The following is a 27,685-nucleotide window of genomic DNA, read 5'->3' as shown; positions in this document are numbered from 1 at the left end:
CAGCAGGAAAAAAGTCATATTTCAGGAGCTAATCTTGGAATATGGCAACCAGACTGCTGTTCACTTTCCCTCCAACTTCCAAATCTAAACTTTCTCTAAGCCAAGCAGCTCTGGTGAACATAAGCTGACTGGATAAGAGTTAGGTCAAAGTTGTTTGGGCTCTGGGGAGAGGACTGGGGTGCAGCTTCCTTCTTCGTGGCCTTCAGTTGTTTGGGCTCTGGGGAGAGGACTGGGGTGCAGCTTCCTTCTTCATGGCCTTCAGAGTCCACAAGAATGTTGCACTGGAGCCCAGGGCAAGGAATACAGCACTGATGTTGAAGTGAGAGGGAGATTCAGCTCTGTGTGGATCTGACATGGAGTGGAGGCTGATTGAGTCACTGACAAAGAGAGGGCCAAATTGGTTACTAATCTAGAAGCTAGGTGAATGCAAAATCCATTGAGGAAAAAAAAAAATTACTTTCCTCAAATAATAGGCTCTCCTTGCAACATGATTCCAAAGGTCCAGAGTCCTCTTAGCCTTTCAGAAATTATATAATTCCTCTTTTTAAGGTAGAGTTGAGTTACAATATCATATTAGTTTCAGGTGTACTATGTAGTGATTCAAAATTTTTATACACTATACTCCATTTGAACTTATAAAATAATGGCTATATTTCCCTGTGCCAAACAATATATGCTTCTTGTTTATCTATTTTATACATAGTAGTTTGTACCTCTTAATCCCCTACCATTATCTTGCCCCTCCCTACATCCCTCTCTCCACTGTTAACCTTTAGTGTGCTCTCTACATCTGTGAGTGATAACATATATAAGTGATAACATGGAGTATTTATCTTTCTCTGACTTATTTCACTAAGCATAATACTCTCTAGGTCCATCCACATTGATGCAAATGAGAGAATTTCATTCTTTTTATGGCTGAGTAATATTCCATTTTATGTACATACTACATTTCCTTTATCCATTCATCTGTTGATGGGCATTTAGGTTGTTTCCATATTTGGCTACTGTAAATAATGCTGCTATGGACATTGGGGTGCATGTATCTTTTTGAATTAGTGTTTTCATTTTCTTCAGATATATAACCAGTAATGGAAATGCTGGATCATATGACAGTTCTATTTTCAGTTTTTTCATGAACCTCCATAATGTTTTCCATAGTGGCTGCACCAGTTTACAATCCCATCAACAGTGTACTTCACTTCCTCACCAACATTGTTATTTGTACACTTTTTGATGATATCCATATTGATAGGTGTGAGATGATATCTCATCGTGGTTTTGATTTGCATTTCTCTGATAATTAGCAATATTGAACATTTTTTCATGTGCTGGTTGATCATCTGTAGATTTTCTTCGGAAAAATGTCTATTCAGGTCTTCTTGCCCATTTTTAATTGGGTTCTTTGTTTTTTTTGATATTGAGTTGTATGAGCTGTTTATAAATTTTGGATATTAACCCCTTATTGGTCATATTATTTGCAAATATTTTCTCCCCTTCAATAGGCTGTATTTTCATTTTGTCGATGGTTTCCTTTGGTGTGCAAATGGTTTTAAGTTTAATTAGGTCCCATTTGTCTATTTTTGTTTTCCTTTCTTTTGCCTTAGGAGACAGATCAAAAAAAATATTACTATGAGTTGTGGCAAAGAATGTTCTGCCGATGTTCTCTTCTAGGAGTTTTATGGTTTCCAGTCTTACATTTAGGTATTTAATCCATTTTGATTTTATTTTTTGTATATAGTGTTAGAGAATATTCTAATTTCATTCTTTTACATGTAGCTGTCCAGTTTTTCCAGCACCACTTATTGAAGAGACTGTCTTTTCCTCATTAGATATTCTTGTCTCCTTTGTCATAGATTACTTGAACATAAGTTGGTTCATTTCTGGGTTCTCTATTCTTTTTCATTGATCTATATGTCTGTTTTTGTGCCAGTACCAAACTGTTTAGATGACTGTATCTTTGTAGTATAGTCTGTAGTCACAGAGTGTGATCCCTCCAGCTCTGTTCTTCTTTCTCAAGATTGCTTTGGCTATGTGAGTTCTTTTGTGTTTCCATACAAATTTTAAAATTATTTATTCTAGTTCTGTGAAAAATGCCACTGGTATTTTGATAGGAATTGCATTGAATCTGTAGATTGCCTTGAGTAGTATGGTAATTTTAGCAATATTACATAATTCCTGTCATTAAGAACATATTGGGGCTTCCCTGGTGGCACAGTGGTTGAGAGTCCGCCTGCTGATGCAGGGGACGCGGGTTTGTGCCCCAGTCCGGGAAGATCCCACATGCCGTGGAGCAGCTGGGCCCATGAGCCATGGCTGCTGAGCCTGCGCGTCCAGAGCCTGTGCTCCGCAATGGGAGAGGTCACAACAGTGAGAGGCCCGCATACCGCGAAAAAAAAAAAAAAAAAGAACATATTAGTTACCAGCATTTGAGCCCCAAATCAGGAAACAGAGCAAAATAGCAGCTGATTTAAAGGACTCCAGCAACCACAGAAAAAAAGGAATAAGTAAAACAATTAGAACATGAAAACAGACTACTCGCTTGTCTTTCCTCAACTTGGAACCACCACCACTCTATCTAGGACCTCCTCTGCATTTTGGAGCTATGCTTTCCAGAGTCCTCTCACCTGATTGGTTTTGAGTTAAAAGTTTTCTCCATGAGAGGAACTTGAGTGAGATTGTGAAAGTGCAATGGAAGGAAGGTTCTTTATGGAAAAGGTTACAACCATGACATTCACAACTGCTTCTTGATAAGCGCTTGATCATCATTCATTTCACTACTTCAAATGTAGAGGCATCTTGGGAACTCACTCAGCTCTCTTAAGACTGGCTGAAATTTCCTGATGCGTTTTGCGAATCAAAAGCTTAGGTGTTTCAGGATGAATTCCTAAATCTTTGCTTTCCTGACCTTCCTGCCACAGATGATCTGATCTTTGGTACCTTCCCTGGACTTCATTCCTCACTTTTTCAATATTCAAGTAAACCTTCCTTCCTATATTGTATCTTTATTCTTAAAATACATTAGACTTGGTCTGTTTTCTAGGCAGAACCCAAACTGTTACATGCAGTGATATAAAATATCCAAGCCCACCATGCTGGCACCCTGATCTTGGACTTTCATCCTCCAGAACTTATATATAGTAAGATGTGTGTGTGTGTGTGTGTGTGTGTGTGTGTGTATACACACACACATATATGCATTATTGAACTTAAAAATGGTTTTGAAAAAAAATATTCAGTATATGAATTAAAGGAGAGGAAAGTTGTTGTTGAGACATAAAACAATGACCTGAAAACCAAGTGAAGGAAATATCACAAAGAAAACAATAAAAATATTGAAACGCAAATATTATTTTTAAAAAAGAGACTCGGAGGATATTTATAAGTAGAACAAACAGTTCAAAGAATGTCAAGGGTTAAACAAATACTGAGAGAAAATCTCCCTGGACCTGGAAGAGGACTCCAAATCAAAAGGTCACATCAAAATCCTGTCGAATTGGAAAAAGTGCACACCTAGAGATACAGTGGTAAAAGTACTGAATTGTAAGGATAGTAAAAAAAAAAAAAAAAAGTTTTTTGTTTTTTGTTTTTACTTTCTTCCCTACAAAAAGAACAAGAAAAAAATCATATATTCATTGTACATCTCTGCCACACTGTAGTATCATCATTGTGCAGTTTTCTTAAAGATTCCACCTCCAGGGAATCTTTTACCTGTCCAGGAGGTCATTATTGGCTTGTCCTGGGCAAAGAAATCATTCTTCCTCATCATTCCCAGTCCTGGACTAGGCTGAAGAAGAAGCCATGATAATTTAAAACATAAAGATTCCCTCTATATATTCAAATACAGAATCTCTAGATTAAGCCTTATTATTTGATTTATTTTAAAATGGATAATGAGATGGAAATTTTAGGATATGACATTCCTAGAAACCAAAGGTTTTTCTCTTGCCCCTTTATTCTCTACCTTTAAAAAAAGTTTGTATTTATCTTTACAGGTATGTGAATTTATTTATTTATAACATTTAATATAAGCATGATGTTTTTATCCCTCTGCTTGTGAGATTTGTCCTTTTCGTGTCTGACCAGAAGTAGACCCCCTGAATAGAACAGTAATGTGGTTTTGCCAACAGATTCATCTGCTTAAATGCAGGGGTGGGAAGGTACTGTTCACATACTCTTTCTATCTTAATACAAAAATAAAAGGAGCAAGAGATATATCCAATCATAGTTCCATTATTTCATGTGAAGTATATTTATTAGACAACTTTTTGTTCTTTGGTAGGAATATTAAAGCATCTTTTTTCAAACAGTTGTTTAAGAGGGGATTTCTGATAGGAAGTCTGCATATATAACACACAACGTGTTTGTGTCGATGTGAAGTTTATATTTGTGGTCACGTTTATGTCAGTTTAACATAAGAGAAAGTGAATAAGATGTAAATACATAGTCATATTTTACCTTCATCGCATTGGTCTTCTGCTTATCATTGAACTTGTTTTATCCAGTGAAGTTTGTGTGGAAGTGATTGGTTTTCATTCAAAAGAGAAACCTAAAGATACAGGGCATATTTTGACATTTTTCTTTTTTCTCCTCCTCCAAAATTTCATATAGATAGTTTTCAGACAGCCTAAGCCCCTGGGTAAAGTCAATGTGGAGAAAAAGATGAGGCTAGCCCTCAATGGACATTTACATGAGTGAGAAATAAACTTTTTGCCTTTCTAAAACGAAATCAGTGCTCAGACCAATAAAGTGAAATATGTCATTCAATCAATAAGAACTATATTTCTGGAGTTTCCTTTTATTTTATTACTAATTTTGCCCACTTGTGAGACCATATGCAAGCCAAAATCACTCTACTTGCTAAAATCTTTGGTGGAAATAATTTGGGAGATACGTGCCACCCATTGTGACCTGGGACCAGGTAAATGTTGGAAGTATCTCAGAATTTGAATCTATGATGTATGGATTGTAATGTAAAGGATTCTTAAACTGTTGAAAGGACTTCATTAAGATTGTTCAAACAAATTGTTAGGACTATTAAAACATGTTCTATCTCTACTAAAAATGCAAATTATTTATTTACACATTTTTAAAAATAATTGTCTTTAAGTTGCTTTGAACTCATCTTAAATATTCACTGCTGTCAACTGGTCCAAGGGTCTATTATAATGCTCTCCCTTAGATGGATCTGTTACAATATGTGTGCTATCTACATAGCCCTAAATTTCAGAATTTAATTGGTCTGGATTAGTCTCAGAGACTGTGTCCTACGTAATGACTATATTCACATCTGATTGCCCCATATTGTAGATGACAGTATGCTGGATAATACAGAGGCAATGATAGGACCCTCACTTACCCACATTTATCAGCCACACTTTCCATCCAAAACTTTCTGGCTTTGAGGTCAGAATATTTGCAACAGCTGGGAGGATGTTAAAGAAATCTGTTCCAAATATTCTGACTGTTGTGATTTCAAACTATATCTTTAAATAAGAAAGTTTTATTTGGCTTACTTTTCCCCCATCAATTCATAATTGCCATAGATGTTTATCAATACATTTGTATGCATAAGACAGAATAGTATATTATTTCTATTACTAAAATTCATTTAAAATTGTTTCAAACCATGAAATAGTCTATTGAAATTCAAGAAATTGTGATTCATCTACTAGAGTCTGCTTATAACTATACAATCTTATGAACTACTCTATAATAAGAATAGAATTAATTTGAATTGATTATTGTTAATCCATTGTGTTCATCTGGAGGGGCCATCTCAATGACATTACTTACCTTTCATTAAATTAAAGACCTCTTGGAAACTGGCTTTTCTTGCAGAATATGTTGGCTGAGTTCCTGCAGAAGAGAATTTACCAAAAGTCCAAGTTACTTAAACAAAGAAAAAGTATTATTTTTAACTAAAGGCATCTGTCCACAAAAAATCAGTAAATAAACATATCTATATATATGTAAGTACATATATATACATACAAACATATATAAAATCATGCAAACATACATTTTAGTTGTGATATGCTAAAAAGTAATTCAGAGTTCCAATAGAAATCATTATTTTCTTATCACTTCTGAAAAGGGTGCAGAATTGTAAAACCAATTTACAGACTATGACCAATAAAATGAGTTGGCAGGCTGCTGTGTACTAAAATAAGGGAAGAATATATAGTCACTGGCTTAGGAGGTGATTTTGATTGTTGTTTCCTTTTTGTGGATAGTAGGAGAAAGGACAATTTTACAGTCTCTGCAAAATGGAAAGATAGCTCTCAAATGACCCTATGGCCCTTTATTCATTGCTATGTCTAAGCATATGCTACAATTTTTTCTCCAAATTCTGACATATTAAGCATAGGCTATTTTCATAAATTCAAGCACTAGAAAACACTGCCACTGTTGCCTGCTGGTTGTCAGTACAAGTGTGCATAAGAAAGAAGTGCCATTCAAAATAGAAGTCTGGAGGAATAATAACTATTCTCATTTTTTGATCCCTTTGTCTCTTTGGAATGACTATCAAGGTCCTTTCTCTAGTAACAAAAAATAATCAACTTTGTATGAGCACATCATGGACATGGACATGTAATCTTCAATATTTTAAGTGTTCTGTCATCAACAGATACTTTGTTGTTGTTGTTGTTGTTTTGCTCTGATGCTTTCCCGAAGGCTCCTGCTATCAGCTCAGGCCAGTGGACTTTATATTCAATAAAGATGGAGTGTTGCGTGGAGTGTTGCATGGCCCTGTGGAAAAGGACTTGCTATGTGCTTTTGGCTACAGCCTCCAGAGGGCAACACTTCAGCAACTTTGAGTTGAGGTCATACAGGTGGACTGAGTCAAGATATTCAGAACGCAAGTCTAGAAGCAGGTAGGTTCATGAGACTGCTCACCCAAGACGGAGTGGGATGAGAATCAATTACATAGGACTAAATAAACTGGTGAGGGGTGATTGTGGTTTTTGTTTGGAATACTGTTAGTGTTTAATGTTTTATTTTCTGGATATATAAGGAAGCTGTTTCTCTTTACTTTTAAGTTATCTACAACTTACAACAATTAAGTTGACAGTAACTGACCCATGGGGGTGGAAGTCCAGGTTCTCCGTCAGCCTCTATTGACCCATGTAAGGAAGGCATTCTCATTACCATTGTGCTGGCCTGGGAATTCAAGCTCTCCACAAAGCCTATTTTTTTACAACTCTGGCTAGAAAAGGAAGGAGCACCTGTTTACTGCTCTCTAGTAAGCCTCTACTGACACCAGCCAAGTACGGAGAGAGAGAGGTACCATTTTACTTCTGGGTGCAGGTGGAAGTCTAGGCTCCCCATTTGGTCTCACTGACGTTGAGGTGGGGGCTTGGTACTGTCCAGCAGGGATGAACGTGACAGACGAAGATTGGAAATCTAGGCTCTTCACTGTGCCTTGCTGGTGGGGTTGGGGGTAGGGCTACAGTTCTTCTGTGGTGTTTGCCTGGCGTAGAGTAGTTTATTGACTGAAAGTTTTCTGTTTTGCCAGACTGCCCTTTTCCAGGTCCTTTGGCTAGAGGGAGTAGGATTTTCTTGTGGCTTTTTGTGTCTGCATCTGTTGGTGTTTCCAGGTTGCTGATTTCTCCAGAACCCAGTCTAGAGTATATAAAGCAAAGCACAAATAAACAAACGCTAAGAACAAGCCACAGAGAATTCATCTTTGTATTGTTCCTTGGGCCTTGAAGTCCCTAACCAGCCTGCCTTCTTTTCTTTACTTTGCAGAGTCCTCTTATGTTCATTATACTATATAATATTCAAGAATTTTAGCTTCAGTTAACAGGAGAAATAGGAAAAAATATGTTTACTTCATATTTCTGTATGTGGAATTCAGCAGTTTTCTCAATTTCTTAAACATTTCTGCTTTCAGTCTCACTAATCACATCAGCTGTTTATCATTCCCACAGCCCAAAGGCATGTTTTTGCCCTACTTATTCCCTTAACTCTACCCTCTGTCTTTTTAGCCCTTGATATTTAACTTTTCTATCAGTAGAATCTCCATCTCTTTTTATACAAATTAATTAACTTTTCTAGGTTTCTTCTCACTTTCTTCTTCACCATCAACAACAGAATGCATTACATCAATTACAAACCTAATAACACAAATCTAATACCCAACCACAGAGTCCTTTGCAGAAGACAGAGGAAAAAGGGTGATGAAATCTTATGCATTAAATTTTTTTACTGATTGGACCTCATATTTTTATCAATTCAAAAATATGAAAAATTATTAATTGTTCTTCAATATATCATAATCAAATTTAGTTTTATAGAACAGAATTTTAGGTACTGTTTGCAATTATTTTTGTGTAAGTTTTTGTTAAAGTGTGTAAATTTGTTGTATGTTACCAAAATCCAGATTTAGATGCTGAAATCAATTTATACTACTAGAAGAAATTCTTAAGCCAGAGGTAGACAAGTTTTACCTCAAAAATCCTGTCCTTCTATTTTGCGGGGGGAGAGAGAACTATTATTTAAACATTTTTTCTATTAGTCAGTACAGTCCTTAGTGACTAAATTATTTTGATTCTTCCTGGGATGTGGATGACTGCACTGAACACTGGATTATTAAAATAGCATACTCAAAAGGGTTAATATGCTTTTTAAGTCTGCTTAACTTTCTCATATAGTGAAGTAGCTTGTGCTACTTGAATGATTATATTCATCTAAGGCAGGAAAATATCAGCTATATTTAAAATAATATGCAAAAATTTTATTAGAGCAGGATGCTAATAAGGACTTGCTGATTAGTTCTCTTGTTAGAAATACCCTCTATGATTCCATATTGAGAATTAGCACTAAGCTAATGCCAGAGGGAAAAAAATTAGTAAGATATAATCCCTGCCATAGACAAATGTTCAATCCAATATTTCTTGAGAACTTCAACCTATGAAAATTAAACAGTGAGTAAAGATCTATTTGAGGCTTCTCACAAATATATTTTATTCACATCCTTTGGATACATTTTTGAGTGATTTCTTAAGCTACTACATTTTTAATGTCCATGTACTGAGAAAGCAACTCAATTTTTGAATAAAGATAAACATGCCTTGTACTCATGCTTCAAATCTTACTTTTTAAGATTTTCTTAATTTTTTAAGGATTTGTTTCTAGGATTTTCCCTAAAAAAAAATTAAATAAGGTAGATGGAATATCTACTTCAATCTCTTTCACAGATACATATTTTTCTTTTATAGCACCTAATTAAATTACCAATTATATATATATATATATATATATGTATATATATCGTTTGTGGTTTTTTGTATGTATCAGTTTTTACTTTTGTTGTATATCCTCCACTGGATCATAAGACCTTTAAATGCAGATACTATGCCTAATCTGTTCACAGCTCTATCCCCAAAGCCTTGAACAGGGCATGGCATCTAGCTCTAGGGGTCAATAAATAGATTGCAATGTCAAAAAAGCGGGGGAAAATATTTCTTTAATTTAAATTTTCAGCAGATTGAATTGTTTTAATATTTTGTTTTAATTCAACTACCAGTATAATTCAGTGCCAAAGCTTATAAAATTGGGGGAAAATGAAATATAATAACGAAATACACTCTACAAAGGAAAAAGTAATGGTAACACATATTTTTATGGATCACCTAAAGCTTCCATTGAATACTTTCTTTTATCTTCAATAAGTATTTTTTACCTGAAGGAATAAGGACCAAAAGGCAAAATTCAAATATGTTTTTTAATAGTGATCTAAAGATAGTAATTTTTAGTGCCCTAGGTGCTAAGTCAATTGCTTCTTCTTATGTTGACCTACTTCTCCCCTTTTAGTTAAAATAGTCACTTCCAAATTTTAATAAATGTTTCATTAAAGTAGTTAAATGTTGCAAGAAGAAAGAAAAGTACAGAATATTAACTGAGTTCCTGAAAGTTTTATAAAATAATATTTCAACGCTAAGTTAATATTATGTCAACGTATCAACTATTATAATTTTAGATTAATTTTTAGAAATATGACTTGTATTCTACACTGAAGTCAGGTTTCATGGTTTGTTCACTGAACAACTTGTGCAGATTCTTTTCCTACCTTTGTCTGCTAATGTTGACACCATGTACAATAATTCAAGAGTCATATTGCTGGATAAATGTTTATCTCTTTATGCATTATTGACAAGTGGTTTATTTGTAAATCAGATTCAAAGGAGTCATAGGTCATATTAAACTTTACTAATAATTCAAAAGAAGCAGTAACTTGGGTCAGCAGAAATATTCTTATCTTAGAGAAGTCTTAGCCTAGTAAATGTAGTTCTTAAAAAAAAAAAATTCCCAGATTCAGACATATTTTGCTTTCAGGCTTAAAAGATGCATTTCTTCTTGAGCAAGGTGTATATGCAGAGGCATTGCTTTTATGGAGGGAGCACTTTAGATTTTGGAACATTCCTGTTATATAATTCATTAATTACACAGCTTACTTACCTAGCCCCCATTCTCCAGCCAGCCATAAATTCCTGGTTTATTTACATATAAAGTGCCTAATCATCTCTGGTAAATCCTGCTAAAACCATTGCATAGATAAGAACTCTGTTTCTTTTCCACTAGTAAATAATATTAGCACTTCAGTCAGGAGGTCTGTAGGGGTTGGGGGGTGGTTATTACATTAGCATGTTAGTTTATAAGATTTATAATACTTATTCCTTCTGATTGTCCAGTTCTAAATACAGAGCAATTGTATTACAGAGCTGCTACTAATTCTTTCCTTCCCACTAAGAAAAGCACTGGTAACTGTCTGGGACCAGGTCTGAGGACTTTTGTTTTCCTAATTTCTTGAAACAATCAGCATATAAAGTCTAAGTAAGAATTGCCTACTTTTCTTGGGTACTCCATAAAACTCCAGTTTCCTGTTCTTGAAAATACATACATAGTAATTTCATCCTTGTCTTATCTTATAAAAGAGAGATTAAGATTTTCTCCATAATATCAAAACAATATGCTGAATAGCAGACCCCATACCCCAAAATCCATTCTTCCTAAATAGTGCTAAAAAACCAGATTTTATTGAACTATTTAATTCATGTCATTTTAAATTATCTATTCATCTATTAATATATAGATATATCTGTAATTCTGTTTCTACATATCTATATCTATTTTAAGTGCCTTCTCTGATATATCTTTAGATAATCTTTGAGAAAAACATAAGCAAATATTTAATGGAATCAGTGCCATTGGGAGTATGAGTGCTCCTATAAAATTTCAGAAACAAGGAAATACTGGGGTTTTTTTGCCTGATTTTCCTCCTATCAACATCATTTAAAATCTTTCACATGAAAACTAAGATGCCAGAACAATAGCCTAGTCCTTTTTTTTCAGTGCTTTCTTTTTAATTACTATCTGATTCTAATTCAATGTATATTTGAAACTACTACTCAAACCTGAACTTGAATATAAAAATATCCAATCACACACATAGCTAATAATTAAAAGAAAGTTGCTGTCCTCATCCCATACAAAGATACTGCATGAGTTTATAATTTAAGTTTGCAATCAGTAGGTCATTGGGTTTTATTTTTATTATGTTGACTGGATATTCATTTATAGATGAACACAGGTTTTATTAGAAATTGGCATTCCTCATTTAATTCAATTAGCTATATACTGTCAAATGAATAGCAGATTCATCTTTATATACATTATCTTAATCTTCTGTGGTAGTTTTAAAATGTGTATAAAAATTCTTTGACATTTCTCACAGTGAATGGTGAGGTCTTTGTCATCTTTCCTTGCAACTGGGCTGGATTTTTCTGACTTTTTAAATAAAATAAATATAGTATCCTATAACTGAAACTGTGTGAGTTCTGAGATTGGTCATAAAAACTGATGCAGCTTTCACCTTGCTTACTCTAATACTACTTCTTGAAGTCTTAGGCCAGTAGATAAGCACTCGCACTGCCCTGAGACGACCATGTGTGAGGAAATCCAATAATAGGAGACAATAATAGAGTCCCCAAGACTAAATAAGAGTGGGGGGCGGGGAGAGACAGAGACTGAGAGATAGACAGAGAGAGAAAGAGAGACAGTGAGAGGGAGAGATGCTTGCAAGCTTGCAGCTGCTCTGGTCCTCTTCAGTTCAAGATACAGTCACCATTTTACTGCAGAGTGACTCTTAGTCATAATACCCTAGCGCAACAGACTAAATGTATACGTCACCCCTAAATTCATATATTGAAATCCTAATGCCCAAAGTGGTGGTAATCAGGGATGTGGTTAGGTCACAAGGGCAGAAACCTCACGAGTAGGATTAGTACCCTTATAAAAGAGATCCCAGAGAGAGTCCTTGCCCCTTCTGCCATATGAGGTTACAGAGAAAAGACAGCCATTTAGGAAGTGAGATCTCATCAGACACCTAATCTGCCAATGCCTGGATCTTGGACTTCCAGCCTCCAGAACTGTAAGAAATAAATTTCTGCTGTTTATAAGCCACTTAGTCGATGGTATTTCTGTTATAGCAGCACAAATGGACTAAGGCACCTAGTAAGTCTCTTTCTAAATTCCAGACCCACAAAAGCTGTTAGAGATAGAAAGTGATTATTTTTGTTTTCAGCTATTAAATTTGGGGGGTGCTTATTTACCTTTAAAAAATCGGAATATACTTTCAATGTATTTGTGAGAAAGGCATTAGGTATATGAGGAAACAAGGCTAAAATAGGTTTGGGTATTAAAATAATGACTCACTGAATCTGTTAAATGAGTAATTATTGAGCACCTACAATGTGCCAAGCACTATTAATATTCAGGGCCAGAACAGTAAATATAGAGACTAATTTTCTGCATCATCAAGCAAACCGTCTAGTAGAGAGTAATTTTCCCAAAGAAACACAGAGAATAGGTAAAAGAACGGGATAAACCATTTTCTTTAAGGTGCCAGTAGTAACTCATATCAAGATGACACACTGACTTAAAGATGATTTCAAGGGCACTTCAAGTATTAAAAATATAGCAAATATTATCAAATTTTATGTAAAGAGCCCAAAATTAGAGTCGACAAACTCTTAACTCCTATAACTGTACTGCTTTAAATTCTCCATGGAACTAATTTTCTTTATTCCACATAGTTCTAAATTTACAAAGAAATGCAGTTTGGACAATTGATGTTTCAACTGGATAGTTTTTCAAAGGCCAGGTGCTACCCTCTCTAACATTATAAATGCTTTTTTAAAAAATTTAAGTACACTAATTTTTTAATATTTTTTTAGTCATGAATAGAAAACAAAATCATGTAAGGTAGCCCATGTGCTGTACTTGGCTGTTTAGGTATTAGCAAATAAGAGGCAGTGATTATTAAGTGCAAAGGAGATGGCAACAGTTCAAATGGAACACTGAGAATCCTCTTAATACATCTGCCAACCTACTTGCATTAATCTAGAAAAAGATTGTGTACTTATCTCAGACTTAAATCACAAAAAGCACATTCAAAATCATGTTAAAGACAATAATTACATGCACAACACTTGAGTTACTGAAGAACTTTTCTCTCATTCAGAAAATTGTTACCAATTGCCACTTTTGTTTTTACGTTCTCTCCAACTCATTAAACTTTGTGAAGCTGCAACTGACAGTTAAAATAGATTTCAGTAGCATTAGCTCCAATTTCAGGAGATTAAATCCTGAGGATCAGAGAGTGGAATATTCTGATTAGGTATATTTACCAGACTCTTTTAGAAGATGAAATGTGAGAACTTAAAACCTAGAGACTAAAATATGTGTTTACTTTTAGATCTTATAGTGTCTTCATAGTAGATCATGTTTCTAAACTGAAATTGCTTATATTGCTACCTAAATGAAAAAAAAAAACTTTCTTATTTCTGTTTTCAAATGAAAAATTAACTCCAGTGATTAAACATCTACAAAATGAATAAGATTGGACCATGCCTTTCAGTAGCTCATAGCCCAGTGGGGGATACACATGTGAGTATCTATAAAGGAAGAACTCCAATAGCTAGAAGTGATTAGTTAAGTGACAAGGAAATGTCTACTAAACACAGTACTGGTATATTCATAGAATATCAAGTACTTTATGGGTTGTGCTATTGAGCAGAGGGTTACTCTCATGGAATATGGGGTTAGAAAAGTGTGCGAGATTTCATTTATTTACAGCTGGACTGCAGAATCTCTACCTTTATCTCTGGGGACTGAATGTCCATTTTTTTGCTCTTGGCCAAGTAAAGGGCTGTAGGCATTATGATATCCTATTTATGGTGCAGAACTTTCCAGGGTCAATTTGTGGTCTCAGTGCTCTCCCCACCTGCCTCTGATCTCTCTCCTCTTTGTGCTTCACAGACATTTCCTCAAAAAAATGCTTTACATATGTTATTCCTTATTGATATCTCCTTCTTGGAGAACTTAAGGTCCCACACACACACGCGCATACACACACTCTAATAAAACTACGTGATAGGTAAAATGGAGATATTTATACCTGGTACCATCATATTTTTCAAATACAAGAAAGCTCCTAAAATAACAGAACATTTGAACTTTAAAGCAGTTAGATGTCTTCTCAGTATGCTTTTCGTAATGCTGAGGGAAAGTAATTCCAGCATAAATCTGACCAAATGTTGACCTATTTTGAAATATGTCACACTCATTTATTAATAAGCATGTATCAGGTATAGGATCAGGCTCTAAAGATACAACAGTAAATAAGAAAGGTCATACTTGTCCTCAAATAATATAGTCTAATGGACGATAGAAATAAGAAAGGAATATTATAATCCTAGAAAGATATGCAAAAATAGGAAAAGTACCAGGTATTATGGAAGTACTTAGGAAAGGCACTCGACCTATGGACAGTCTGGGATAGCTTTCTCACAAAGGTGACAAGTTATTGGTAGAGGGGAAAGCAATGTATGAAAACCTGGAGTCCAGAAAGAATATAATAATTTTGACATCCTGAAAAAGATGTTCCTTCTTTGGAATTAAAAGAATAACTTAAGACTGACAAAAGTTGATGCTGGAGAAACAGGCAGTCTGGCCTCATATTCCCACATTCCATATAATGTGGTAAAAAAAAAAACAACAAAAACAAGGAAAAACCATTTAAGGATATTAAACATACTTGTTCAATTTTTTTTTTATATTTTTGTTCGAGTAGGAAAATTCATTGAGAACACAGCTTGGGGGAATATGGGTATTAAATATCCTAAAAAAACTCTTCTTTTGTGAAACCAATAAACATGCTGGACAATATATAATAAATATATTTTAAATGCATAGCTTAGTAAGAATTATGAATGAGTATGCAAAATCTTAAATAGCCAAAGTAACAAATGGAAGCTTTAAAAAATCCAGATATTTGATTGACACAAAAATAGTAAAGTAAAATAAAATAAGCTGGAGGGATTAATTAAGAGAATACTAAGAATTTGATGTACCTATACTAATCCCAGAAATAAATAGATTTTAAGAAAATATTATAAGGGGGAAAAAAGCATACAATTTACCAGGGAGATAAAACTAAATTTGTATGTATCAATTAAAATTGTTCTGATATATATAAAACAAAAATGAACTTATATACAAGGAGAGAGTAAAAGTCCATAATGAAGGACTACAGAATAATTTAACATTCCTATCCCAGTAATTAATAGATAAAGGAAACAAAAAAGTGTTCAAAAATTTTATCAGCATGGTTAATTAACTTGAAGTGATAACTGACCTGTGTATATGCAAAAGCCTGTATTCAATGCTAATAGAATCCATATTGTTTAAAGCACATAAGTAACATGAATAATTTGATAATATATTAGGTTGCAAATAAAATTTCAACAAATTTCAAAAAAATATAATATTATACAGACACTGTTTTTGTTCTTAGTGCAATTTAGAATCAAATCATCAAAATGTTAATTTAAAAGGTGAGTGAAAATTAGAAAATACACTTCTAAATATTTCAAGGGTCAAAGAAAAGTAATAAACATACATGTCCGAGCAATATTGAAAATGCTATTTTATAAAATGGCGTACATCTTAAGCAATATTTAGAATTAAATTTCCTTACTTTTATTAAAATATCAGAACAACTGATAAATAATGAGCTAAACATCTCATTTACGAATTTAGAAAATGAACAAATAATAAAACCAAAAAGAGAAAGGTAAAACAATTTAATCATAAATATAATATTAAATATAAAAAACTTAAAAGATTTAAAAGAGGGCAGTAATAAAGCAAAAAAATGGCTCTTTGAAAAACTATACATACATCTTGGGCAAGATCGATTAAGAGAAAAGAAAAAGTTTGAAAGGGGGACATTAATTTAGAACAACAGAGATTAAAACTAATAAGAGAAAACTGTAAATGACTTTGTGATAAAATGTTTAAAATTTTGTATTAAAAAAAATGTTTGGAATTGTATACCATCCAAACTGCCTCAAGAAAACACAGAAATTCTCAACTGTCATTAAGAAATTGATTTAGTTGTTAAAAATGACACCACAGTATAACCACCAGTCTGAGAAAGCTTTATGGCTTAGATCTACCAATCATTCCAGGCATAGATAATCCAATTTTATACAAATAAAGTTTCTTATAAAGTTAGACACACACTTAGCATACAGAACAACATATCTACTCCTAGGTATTTACACAAGAGAAATCAAAACATATAGATAGGCATATGTAATATTTTACTCAAATCTTCCCTGCAACCAACCTCAGATCTTCCCAATTGCAACCCAATTGTCTGTCAACTGAAAAATGGATAAAAAGATTACAGAATAATCATGCAATGGCATAGCACTCAGCAGTATAAACAAACTACTGATACATTCAACAACATGGGTGTACTTCAAAAATATAAGTAAAAAGCCATAAAAAAGACTACATGTTGTGTGGTGCCCTTTGTATAAAATTTCAGAAGAAACAAAAACAGTTGTGTCCAAGACAAGTCAGTTATCAGAGGCTTGTTACTGGAGGAGTAACTAGCTGGCAAGGGGCATGAAGGAAATTTTTGATTAACGGAGGTTTTTATATCATGATTATTATGACCATTACATGACTGTATACATTTGTCAAAATCCATCTAGTTGTACATATAAAATTGAATTTTTGTATGTAAATCATACTTCAAAAATGCTGATTTTTTTTTTTAATCTCAATTTTGAGGAGTGACAGTATTATTTAAATCATTACAAAATCATTTGAACTGGAGCAAATTTTCCTATTTCAACTAATTATTAAGTGCTTTAAAACCTTAAGAAAAACAAGGTTTTTAAAGAGGGTCCTATAAACTTGAGAAACAAACAAATAAATATTCAAGCATATAATTGTTTATTCTTAAAATAATAGAGATAACAGTATTGAAAATGCCAATAATTGGTTGAATTTTTAAAAAAAGATGCATGAAGGGACATGGGAATCACAAGTCAACAAACTTTAAATTAAAAAGATTTATTCATGAAAGAGAACACACTTTAAATAAGACTAAAAAATATATCGTCATTTCTCAGCTACCTACATTAATGGAGATGAAAATAACTTGCAGTTATTCAATAATTGATTATTCTTCAGAAGTAAATGGCATCTTATTGATCTGTGGTCAACATCAGCTGCTTCTATGTGATGAGTTATATTTAAATGCTATAAATCACATTTAAATAAAAAGAGGAAATGATCTTTGTTTTTTACAAATAAACTCCAAAGATAATAAGCAACTCCCAGTGGATTCCAATGTACTTGTATGTATATCCACTAACCACTCATGATTTATTGACAAGGTACCTACATTTTTTTAGCATTTTTGGAACTAATCTATTGTGAAAATTTCTCTATCAGAGAATTCTACAAATTATACAATTTATTGTTATGGTCTCTACCTGCCAAATTCAAGAATATATGTATTACACAGCCTTTTAATATATTTACACTGAGCACTTCTGAGCGCTTCAGTACTGCTCTGTGCTTTGGGATATTCATGTGAAGAAGTTTCCCCAAATCTATAGTCTCAAGGAGTTTTTCTAATTAGAATAGGAAAAAAAAAAATTAAAACTAAATAAACAAATCCATGCATCAATAAGTGCTCTCAACAACATAAAAACAGGTAATGTGGTACACCAGTACATCTCAAACTCTCACTCTCCCCTAAGTCATTGCAGACCAATATTTTCATACAACACAAACATTACAGCAATACCAAATTGCTGTAAATTTTGCTCAGGACATATTCTGTACTTTCTGTACTTATCTTGCCGTTGACTGAATACACACAGTTCTTGTGCTGGCATCAGATGATGGTTTTCTTTTTGAATACACAGAGAAGATATCTGAGGGAGGGACTCCTTTTGTTGAGGTAATAAAGGAAAGCCACTCTGAGGAGATACATTAAAGTTAGAACTTGCATCATAAAAGGGGATAGGACTGCAATATCTATACACAAATATCTCAAAGGTTAGAAACATCTAAGGAGCAAAATGTAGAGAGGATTAAAAGTTTAAGGGTTAGGAAAGTGCCAGTCCTTAGAAAGCCGTAAGAGCCAAATTTGGCGGTTTAGATTTTAAGCTAACATTTTATTGTCTTTAGAATTCATAATATACTAGAAAGTGAAGAAAGTTTACATAGTTTAATATAGCCTTTATTTTCAAAAAAATTTAGAATCTCATAGTGTTATTGAAAGAGCTTGTCATTGGAGGAAAACAGAAATGAGTTAGAAATCTGGCCTTGTAATTACTTTTGATGAAAAGATAAGCAAGTTATTTAACTTACATGAATCTGTTTCTAAATCTGTAAACTAGAAATAATAATAATATTATTATTATTTTCTCACAGGCTATTCTGTAATTAAAAGATATATTAAAGACATCTAGATGTATGGCATATAGAAGATTCTTAATATGAAGAATTATTGCTCCTCTTTTCACGTATATCACATCCCTAACATAAAATTTAACTGTATAGCTTATATAATTCTCATTATAATGTGCCTTGTTTGGGGTTAATAACCGAGTTAGTGATTTAGAAGATCAATTTATGAAAATTGTATAGCACATATTTATTTTGCAAGTACTTGTTATTAAGGGCTCTATGATTCTCCAAGCATTGAGTATACATAAAATCTAACAGGACAAATGTAAATACAGTAAATTGAATAAAAAGTAAAATAATTTCAAATGATAGGAGCTAATAAGAAAATATGACTGGATGATGTGGTGCAGCATGCCCTGGATGTAGTGGTGGGGGAGCTACTTAAATTTGGGTCACTTCTGAGGATGTGACAGATGAGTCAGCAACTGTCTTACAGCTATGATCTTACATTGGGATTCAGAGTTTAGGGGTTCAGATATTGGAGAGCTTAGAGAAATATTTAAGGTAAGGAAAAGAGATCTGAATGAGGTAAATCTGCTAACATGGCTAGAAGGGGATCTGTGCAGCAGAGATGAGGAAAAAGGAGAATGAATGAAGTTGAGTAAAGGGAGTTAAGGACAAGGATAAACCACCATTAAGGAATGACTAAATTTTGGACAAGAAAAGGGAATTAGTTTTTTTTTAAAAGTTATAGTTTACCAAAGGGGAAAAAAAAACTTAATGAAGATTTCAGAGATTAGGCTAGGGATTCGGTGGCAAACTTTGAAAAGTATATGTAAATCTATGTCTGTCTATGTAGATAGATATAAATCATATATGTGATATGTGATGGGAATGTATATACATGATTAATGCGATTGAGGAGAAAATAATACTGGTTATAAATAGACTATCTTTAAACTTTATACATATCTGTTTTATGTATTTATTTTTAACCTCCAGAGTAGGTAGCTTTAATTTTCATTTTGGTATCAGTCAGGGATGAGAATTGCTAGGTGTTCTGCAACAACTGATACAATCATATTTTTATTCCAGGAATGCCCATCATCATCCTAACACAAAACCTTAGGTTTTCCTCCTAATTGTCTGCAAATGTGGTCAAGTCTCTTCAGGGTTTTCTTTTCTTTTCTTTCTTTGCTTTTTTTTTCTCCTCCCCTTAAGAATTTTCTTCTCATTAGAGTCTGACTAGAAACCTTGCTTTTTAGTGTCAAGTCGTTCAGCTAATAGTGCACACATTCTTGACTTAGTTGACTGCAGAGTGCCTGGAGAGTGCAGTTAGTAACAGATTCAGCTTCTGCAGAATCATGGAAAGAGAAGTGTCTCTTAATTTGGTTACTTTCCTTGGGGAAAAAAAAAATGACTTCATTATCTGGAACTAGAAAATAATATTTGAAATAAATCAGATTTTGTGATGTAATAGTCAATAAAATTATGAGGAATATTGTTGTAAAAATGTGGTCCAAAACCAGGAATTTGAGAGCACATTCAATTTCCATTCTTTTTTAAAAACTTTGTTTTTGTCCATTTATTTCTCTATTTTTTATCAAAATTTTTCTTTAACATGATTAAAACAAAACAAAAAATACAGCCAAATCATTTTCCAGATACAAAGAGTAACCATCAGTTACCTGTATTACTTGGCTTTTTAGAATATTTAATTCACAAATATTTCTGGATAGTCAGGTTTTCATTGGAAATTTATAATAAAGTTATCTCTAAACAGAACCAAAAATATTTCTTTTTTTCTGGATTTTTAAATTTGAAATATAGTTAATGCAGAATATTATATGTTACAAGTGTCAACATAGTGATTCACACTTTTTAAATGATATACTCCATTTATAGTTATTATAAAATATTGGCTATATTCTCTGTGTTGTACAATATATCCTTGTAGCTTATTTATTTTATACATAATAGTGTACCTCTTAATCTCCTACCCCTATATTGCTCCTCCCACCATCCTTCCCTCCACTGGTAACCACTGGTTTGTTCTCTGTCTGTGAGTCTGCTTCTTTTTTGTTACATTCACTAGTTTGTTGTATTTTTTAAACTCCCCATATAAGTGATGTCATACAATATTTATCTTTCTCTGTCTGATTTATTTCACTTAGCATAATACCCTCCAAGTTCATCCATGTTGTTGAAAATGGCAAAATTTCATTCTTTTTTATGACTGAGGAGCATTCCATTGTACATGTGTACCATATCATCTTTATCCATTCATCTCTTGATGGACACTTAGGTTGCTTCCATATCTTGGCAATTGTAAATAATGCTGCTATGGACGTTGGTGTGCATGTATTTTTTCAAATTAGTGTTTTGGGGTTTTTTTGAATATATACCCAGAAGTGGCATTGCTGGGTCACATGGTAGTTCTATTTTTAGTTTTTTTCAAAAGCCTCCATACTGTTTTTCACAGTGACTGCACAAATTTATATTCACACCAACAGTGTATGAGGGTTCCCTTTTCTCCACATTGTCGCCAACATTTGTTAATTTATGTTCTTTTTGATAATAGCCATTCTGTTATTTTTATTGTTAAATTTATTCACTTGACATCTGCTGACACATTTTTCTATATCCTTAAGAAACAAAACCCAGAATTGCAGTGTCATAAGTTAGTCTTTCATTTTCAGAACTAAATGACCACATTTCAATTTGTAAAGATTATGTAAATTGGTATTTTATTCATTCTATAATATATTACATACAATGGTACTGTATATTCAGAATATTATCAGAATGTTTTGGAAATACTATAAAATTTGTATGATTTTCCAAGACAAAATATTACAATATGAATTTAACATACTCTACCAAAGTTCTGAGATGTTTTTAACAGAGTCGCAGATAGAATCAGATAGAGTCATTGTAGGTTAATGTCATAGTAGACAAGACTTTTGAGCCAATTCGAAAGGTGAGAAATATAAATTATTAGAAAGGAAAGTTTTGAGAAGTTTAGTGCATGGCATAAATGCCTCACAGTGGCAAACTAAAATATATTAAGGTTCCTTTAAAAATAAATAGAATGGGGCTTCCCTGGTGGCGCAGTGGTTGAGAGTCTGCCTGCCGATGCAGGGGACATGGGGTCGTGCCCCGGTCCGGGAAGATCCCACATGCCATGGAGCAGCTGGGCCCGTGAGCCATGACTGCTGAGCCTGCACGTTCGGAGCCTGTGCTCCGCAATGGGAGAGGCCACAACAGTGAGAGGCCCGCGTACCGCAAAAAAATAAATAAATAAAATAAAAAATAAATAAAATAAATAAATAGAATGGAATTTTTCAGTTATCAGTGATATGTTTAGACAATATATCAAAAGGGTCTAATCTGAATGGAGTCATAGAAATAAACCTAAATAATGTATACTACATTCACTCTAGTCACTTGTCTATTTTACATGTCACTGGGTCATATAGCTTACAAAAATATGACATTGTAGATTGACAATTATTCTAATAATAATTTAACACTTTTCATAAGTGAAAAGTCAACCTAAGCAATGTTCCCTTGAGGAAAGACAGTCCATGTAGATATATAGGAAGGATATCATGTTCAAATTCTTGTTTTATATTAATACACATTTTCACATTTGTATATTAATTTTCTGTTTCTAATTTTGTAATTTAACCTGTAAATTTCAAATATAACATATACACCTTAAAAATAGTTGCTGTTTATTTTGTGCATGTGCAAGCAGCCAGGCACTAGCCCATTGTATGATACGTGAATTGCCTTAGTTAGTTTTCACCACAACTCTCTGAAGTAAGTTCTAATAACCCTATTTGTCAAAGGGGAAAACAGAAGCTCAGAGCTGTCAAGTATCTTTCTCAAAGTTACACAACTAGCCAGTATTCTGGATTCTGGCTGGCTGATTTCAGAACTACCTCTCCTAATGCATACGCAGTGCTACATTAGTATTTACTACGTATATATACCAACCAGTTCACTTCCTTAATGTTCTACTGTTTGTTTGTTTTATTTAGTTTTGTGTCTCATGGCTTGTGAAAAATGAAGTAGAAGTTGGTAGATCTGACATCTCATTAGATATCTTTTTATCTTTTCATTAAAGTCTTTCCTGGACTGATATGGGCAATCACCTAAATCAAAAGTTAATGATTTTAGTAAATTCAACAGAGGAAAATGTCAGCTGGGACTTTAAATTGAATCATCAAACTAGGTGTCCATGCTTCCTTGGAAATGGTTGATGTCTATAGAGAAGTAATATAATCTACTGTGTCAAAGCTCCTTATATAAAAATGTATTTAGTGGCCACTATTATACAGTAACTCAAATACAATCAAGAAATATTTATATAATAAATAAGATATTAACTTCTCTCCAGGAGCTTAAAATATAGAGATATAAACACAAGAAAAGATTAATAGTGATACAGGGGTTAATGCTAAAGAAATAAAGACAAGATTATTTTATAAGGTCATACCTGATTAAATGTTGAATTTATCATATAAAAGTCAAAGGTTTTGGTTCAGAGAGTGTGTAATAATTATAAATTTAAGTGTTCTATGTAGTTCTCATAAAGAAGAGAAAAATTTAAGTTTGACTTTGAAAATTGCATATTATTTCTGTATCAGAGTTGCAGTAAAAAACAAAACGTATATTTATTTGAGTTAAATAGAATTCAGTAAAGTATGATTTACTGTGCAGTGGGTGGAGTTTAAGTGAAAGCAGTGGTGAAGTTGGGCGCCATTACCATCCCCAGGCCTGAAGAGACAAGGGAAGGGAACCTTACTGTGTCCCAGGGAGAGGTGTAACCGTGGGTATGGGGTTGTCAGATGGGAGTTCTGCCTTAGGCAAAGAAAGAGAGCAAATATCAAACGGTACACCAGGACAGGAGGGAGCAAAACTCCACCTCTCTACCCATGATGTTTTATCTCTATCAATCAGTGTCAGTCATTGTCTAAACATACCTCGACTCTGGTTAACCCTGCAGGGCAAAATTCTAGGTAAAGAAAGAAAGTTAATGACTAGGTGGTGGCAAATAATCAGTCCAATTGTCCTTGTCAGAGAGGACCAACAAGTTACTCCTAACCTTGGGGGAGGGAGGGGATGGGATCCCAGTATTATTCAGATAAAAGTTCTGTGTAAAAAAAGACAGCTTCTAAAGAAATTCTGGGAATTGTTGGATCCTCTAAATTGCTGAAGTGCACTCTAGATCTCTAAAAGGGGTAATATCCCAAAATGATTTAGCCAAGAAATTCTTTTTTTTTTTACTGAATATTTCTGAGGACTAGTGTACTATGTGTCACACCTCTAAAAATCTACTATGATGGCTGTCTACTCTAAGTTTTTTCCTGAATGTCACAATTTCAGATGCACAGAATGGGCAAAATAGGCAAAGTGACATTTATTATGGGAATGTTGCTTTAAAAGAACTTATTTCTGGGCTTCCCTGGTGGCGCAGTGGTTGAGAGTCCACCTGCCTGCCCTGCCGATGCAGGGGACGCGGGTTCGTGCCCCGGTCAGGGAAGATCCCACATGCCGCGGAGCGGCTGGGCCCGTGAGCCATGGCCGCTGAGCCTGCGCGTCCGGAGCCTGTGCTCCGCAACGGGAAAGGCCACAACAGTGAGAGGCCCGCGTACCGCAAAAAAAAAAAAAAAAAAAAAGAACTTATTTCTGTCTGTATGTATGAGTGATAGCTTCAATTTAAAATCAGTATTTCTGTTTATAATATACATGATATGTTTTACTATAAAATGGTATTTATCAATTATTAATGCACTTAAATGTCCCTAAATTTCCATATTCCAAATGAATATATAATTAAATATTCATTTATACATATGGACAAATACATATTATTAAACAAATACATGTTTTAAAGTTATTTTTCCTCATTTAAAAAAATTTTTTTTTAGTTTTCAAAAATTTTCCCAGCTATTTTGATATATACTTGACATATAAATTGTGTAAGTTTAAGATGTACAACTTGATGATTTCATACATGTATATATTGTGAAATTGTTAGGGGAACCACTGACCAAAACTGCCCGCCCTTGCCAGGCCCGATAGTAACCACTTGCATGAGTTATCCTATAACAGGAGGTCCTGGTAAGGAAAGCAGAACTAACAAGCTACCACCAACAGGAAGAATTTGGGAAAGATCAAAAGGAGAGGAGGCCAGTTCATATGTCCTACCAACCTCCCAGAATCCTTCTCGCTGGAATCCATCTTGGATGAGTGATGCTCGTGCCACCAAGAAGGACTCTGAGTCAGTGTGATTGGCCAGAGACAACCCATAAACTAACCCCATTACCATAAAACCCAAGACTGCCGAGCCATGTGGCAGAGCAGTTCTCCTGGGTTCCCTTACCCTGCTGCTCTCTGCCCGGGCGCTCCTGCCCAGTAAAGTTTCTTGCTTTGTCAGCACATGTGTCTCCTCGGACAGTTCATTTCCGAGTGTTAGACAAGAGCCCACTCTTGGGCCCTGGAAGGGGACCCTCTTCCTGCAACAAAATGATAGCCAGAATAAATAAATATCCATCACCTTACATAATTCCCTTTTCTGTGTGTGTGTGTGTGTGTGTGAGAACTTGTGGGACCTGCTCTTAGCAACTTTCAAGCATGTAATACAATATTGTTAACTACAGACACAGTGTTGTACATTAGATCCCCAGAATGTATTCATCTTGTAAATGGAAGTCTGTACCCTTTGACGAACATCTCCCCATTCCATCAAGTCCCCAGTGCCTGGTATCCACCATTCTACTTTGTTTCTATAAGTTTGGCATTTTTAGATTCAACATATAAGTGAGATCATACAGTATTTACTTTTCTCTGTCTGACTTGTTTCACTTAGCATAAGACCCTCTAGGCCTATCCATGTTGTTGCAAATGACAAGATTTCTTCCAGTTTTATGGCTGAGTAATACTGTATATAGATGATATGATGCCCCATTGTTCACATAGGCTTTTCTTAGGGAACATAGAAAGTGTTTTTCACATCAAAAGATTGCCAATTCTAAGAAATCACTTATTCCTCTGCTACTGTTGATTTGAATAGGAATTGGGTAGTTTGCTACCACCTCCATCTACTCATCCCCAAATAGCACCCTCGAATTCACAATACCCCAATGATTGTGTTAAAGAAAGAAAAACAATGGTAGAATAATATAATAAAAATGGCAATTTTCTCTTAATGTTATTCTTCCCTTTTTCCTTGTATTCTGTATGGGCTTAATACTACTCATAATAAAGACTGTATTTCCAAACTCCCTTGCAGCTAAATGCAGCCATGTGACTAAATTCTGGCCAGTGAGATATAAGCAAAAGTTTGTTTGACAGAATCTAGGTTATCCTCTATGAGACATGGTTTCTGTGCACACATTGTCCTCCTTCTAAATCATTTCCTTCATCTTGCTGTCTAGAATGCAAATGCTACCATCTTGAACCATTACAATAAGCCCATTCCCTAGAGATGGAGAAGTCTGGGTCATGAAGAACTGAGTGGAACAATACTGCTGCACTAATCCTTCCATGCTGACCTTTGGGCTTTTAGATAAGTGGAAATGAACTTCTAAATTGCTGCTATTTTGGCTGAATTGAAGACCAATAAAGATTTTGTCTACTGGAATTTGGACTTCTCATTTTAGAATCAATAAATGTAGGCTTAGTGGAAGTATTTATGAGAATGGTAGCAAAGATTCAGATTATGAAGGCTGAGTTACTCATTACCCTTGTCATGCCATAGAAAAACTTGTAGCTGTTTTCTATTGCAGCTTGGAAGCCAGACCACTTGCTGACCCAGAAGTAATGGTTCCTACCATTTCAGAAAATATTGTTATCAACAAAATGCTTAGAGAGATGGACTCACCAGAGAATTCAAGGTTAAAAACTAGGTTGAAACAAGATATTCTACTAAGGGAACATGAGTATGAAATTAAGTAGAAACAAATAAGACGCTTACAAATAGATTATATTGATACAGAAAACAAAAGACAGACTAGACTACAAAAGTCAGTAAATTTTCTATCCAATAGCAGTCTCAGGAATCACAAATCTGTACCAACAGAAGGTGGCCTTCTAAGTCTGCCCAGTCCCCAGGAAAGACATATTTTCTGATGCCCACTATCGAATAAAGAATAAAGAATATTGAAGCAGTACTCTGAGGACACAGATGGTGCTCAGAAGACAATGAAAAAGGGCATTCTTCTCAGAGAGTACAGTCTGGGCCACCAGATGTGCTAACAAAGGAATTTATACTCTGTTAGAGGCAAGAGAGTTCATTGTCCCTGCCTAATGGATTTATTATTGCTATGACCCAGCAATGGCTGTATGTTTTTATGGTTTCCTGCATATATTTCACCATTGTATATGTATACCTGATGGAGAAGACTGCTCCACACATTAAAAGCTACTGAACTTTGCAGAAGCTGGAGGAGACATTAGGATTTTTCACTCTTGGGAAGAAGGTGAAATAGTCTATGTGTAGGAAAAATATTCTATGTATAGAAAACTTGGATATTTAGGAGGCCAAAGAGAAGGACAGGAGCAACAACTGATATCAGACCCTCCAATATTAGTCTCCTCTTCTTTTTGGTAATAGAAGTTACAACTGGACATGTTTCTCAACCTCCCTTTTAGTAAGGTGTGGTTATGTAACTAAGTTCTAGTGAACAGGATGTATGCACATAGGCTTCCATGCCCTTAAGAATCAAGTGGAGTGGATTTTTCACATTTTTTCCCTCCTTTTTCTCCTTCCTTCTGGTTGGAAGGCAAATATGCTATATGGGCCTGAAATATCCTCGTTGGACCTTAAAATGATCTTGAGATGTAGGCCACATACATGTGTATATAAAAGATACGTGGACCTGTAGCA

The sequence above is a fragment of the Lipotes vexillifer genome, unplaced genomic scaffold, assembly GCF_000442215.2.
Source record: "Lipotes vexillifer unplaced genomic scaffold, Lipotes_vexillifer_v1.1 scaffold1018, whole genome shotgun sequence".
Taxonomy (NCBI): Eukaryota; Metazoa; Chordata; class Mammalia; order Artiodactyla; family Lipotidae; genus Lipotes; species Lipotes vexillifer.
The sequence above is the reverse complement of the archived record's forward strand: the minus strand, read 5'-3'. Positions refer to the sequence as shown.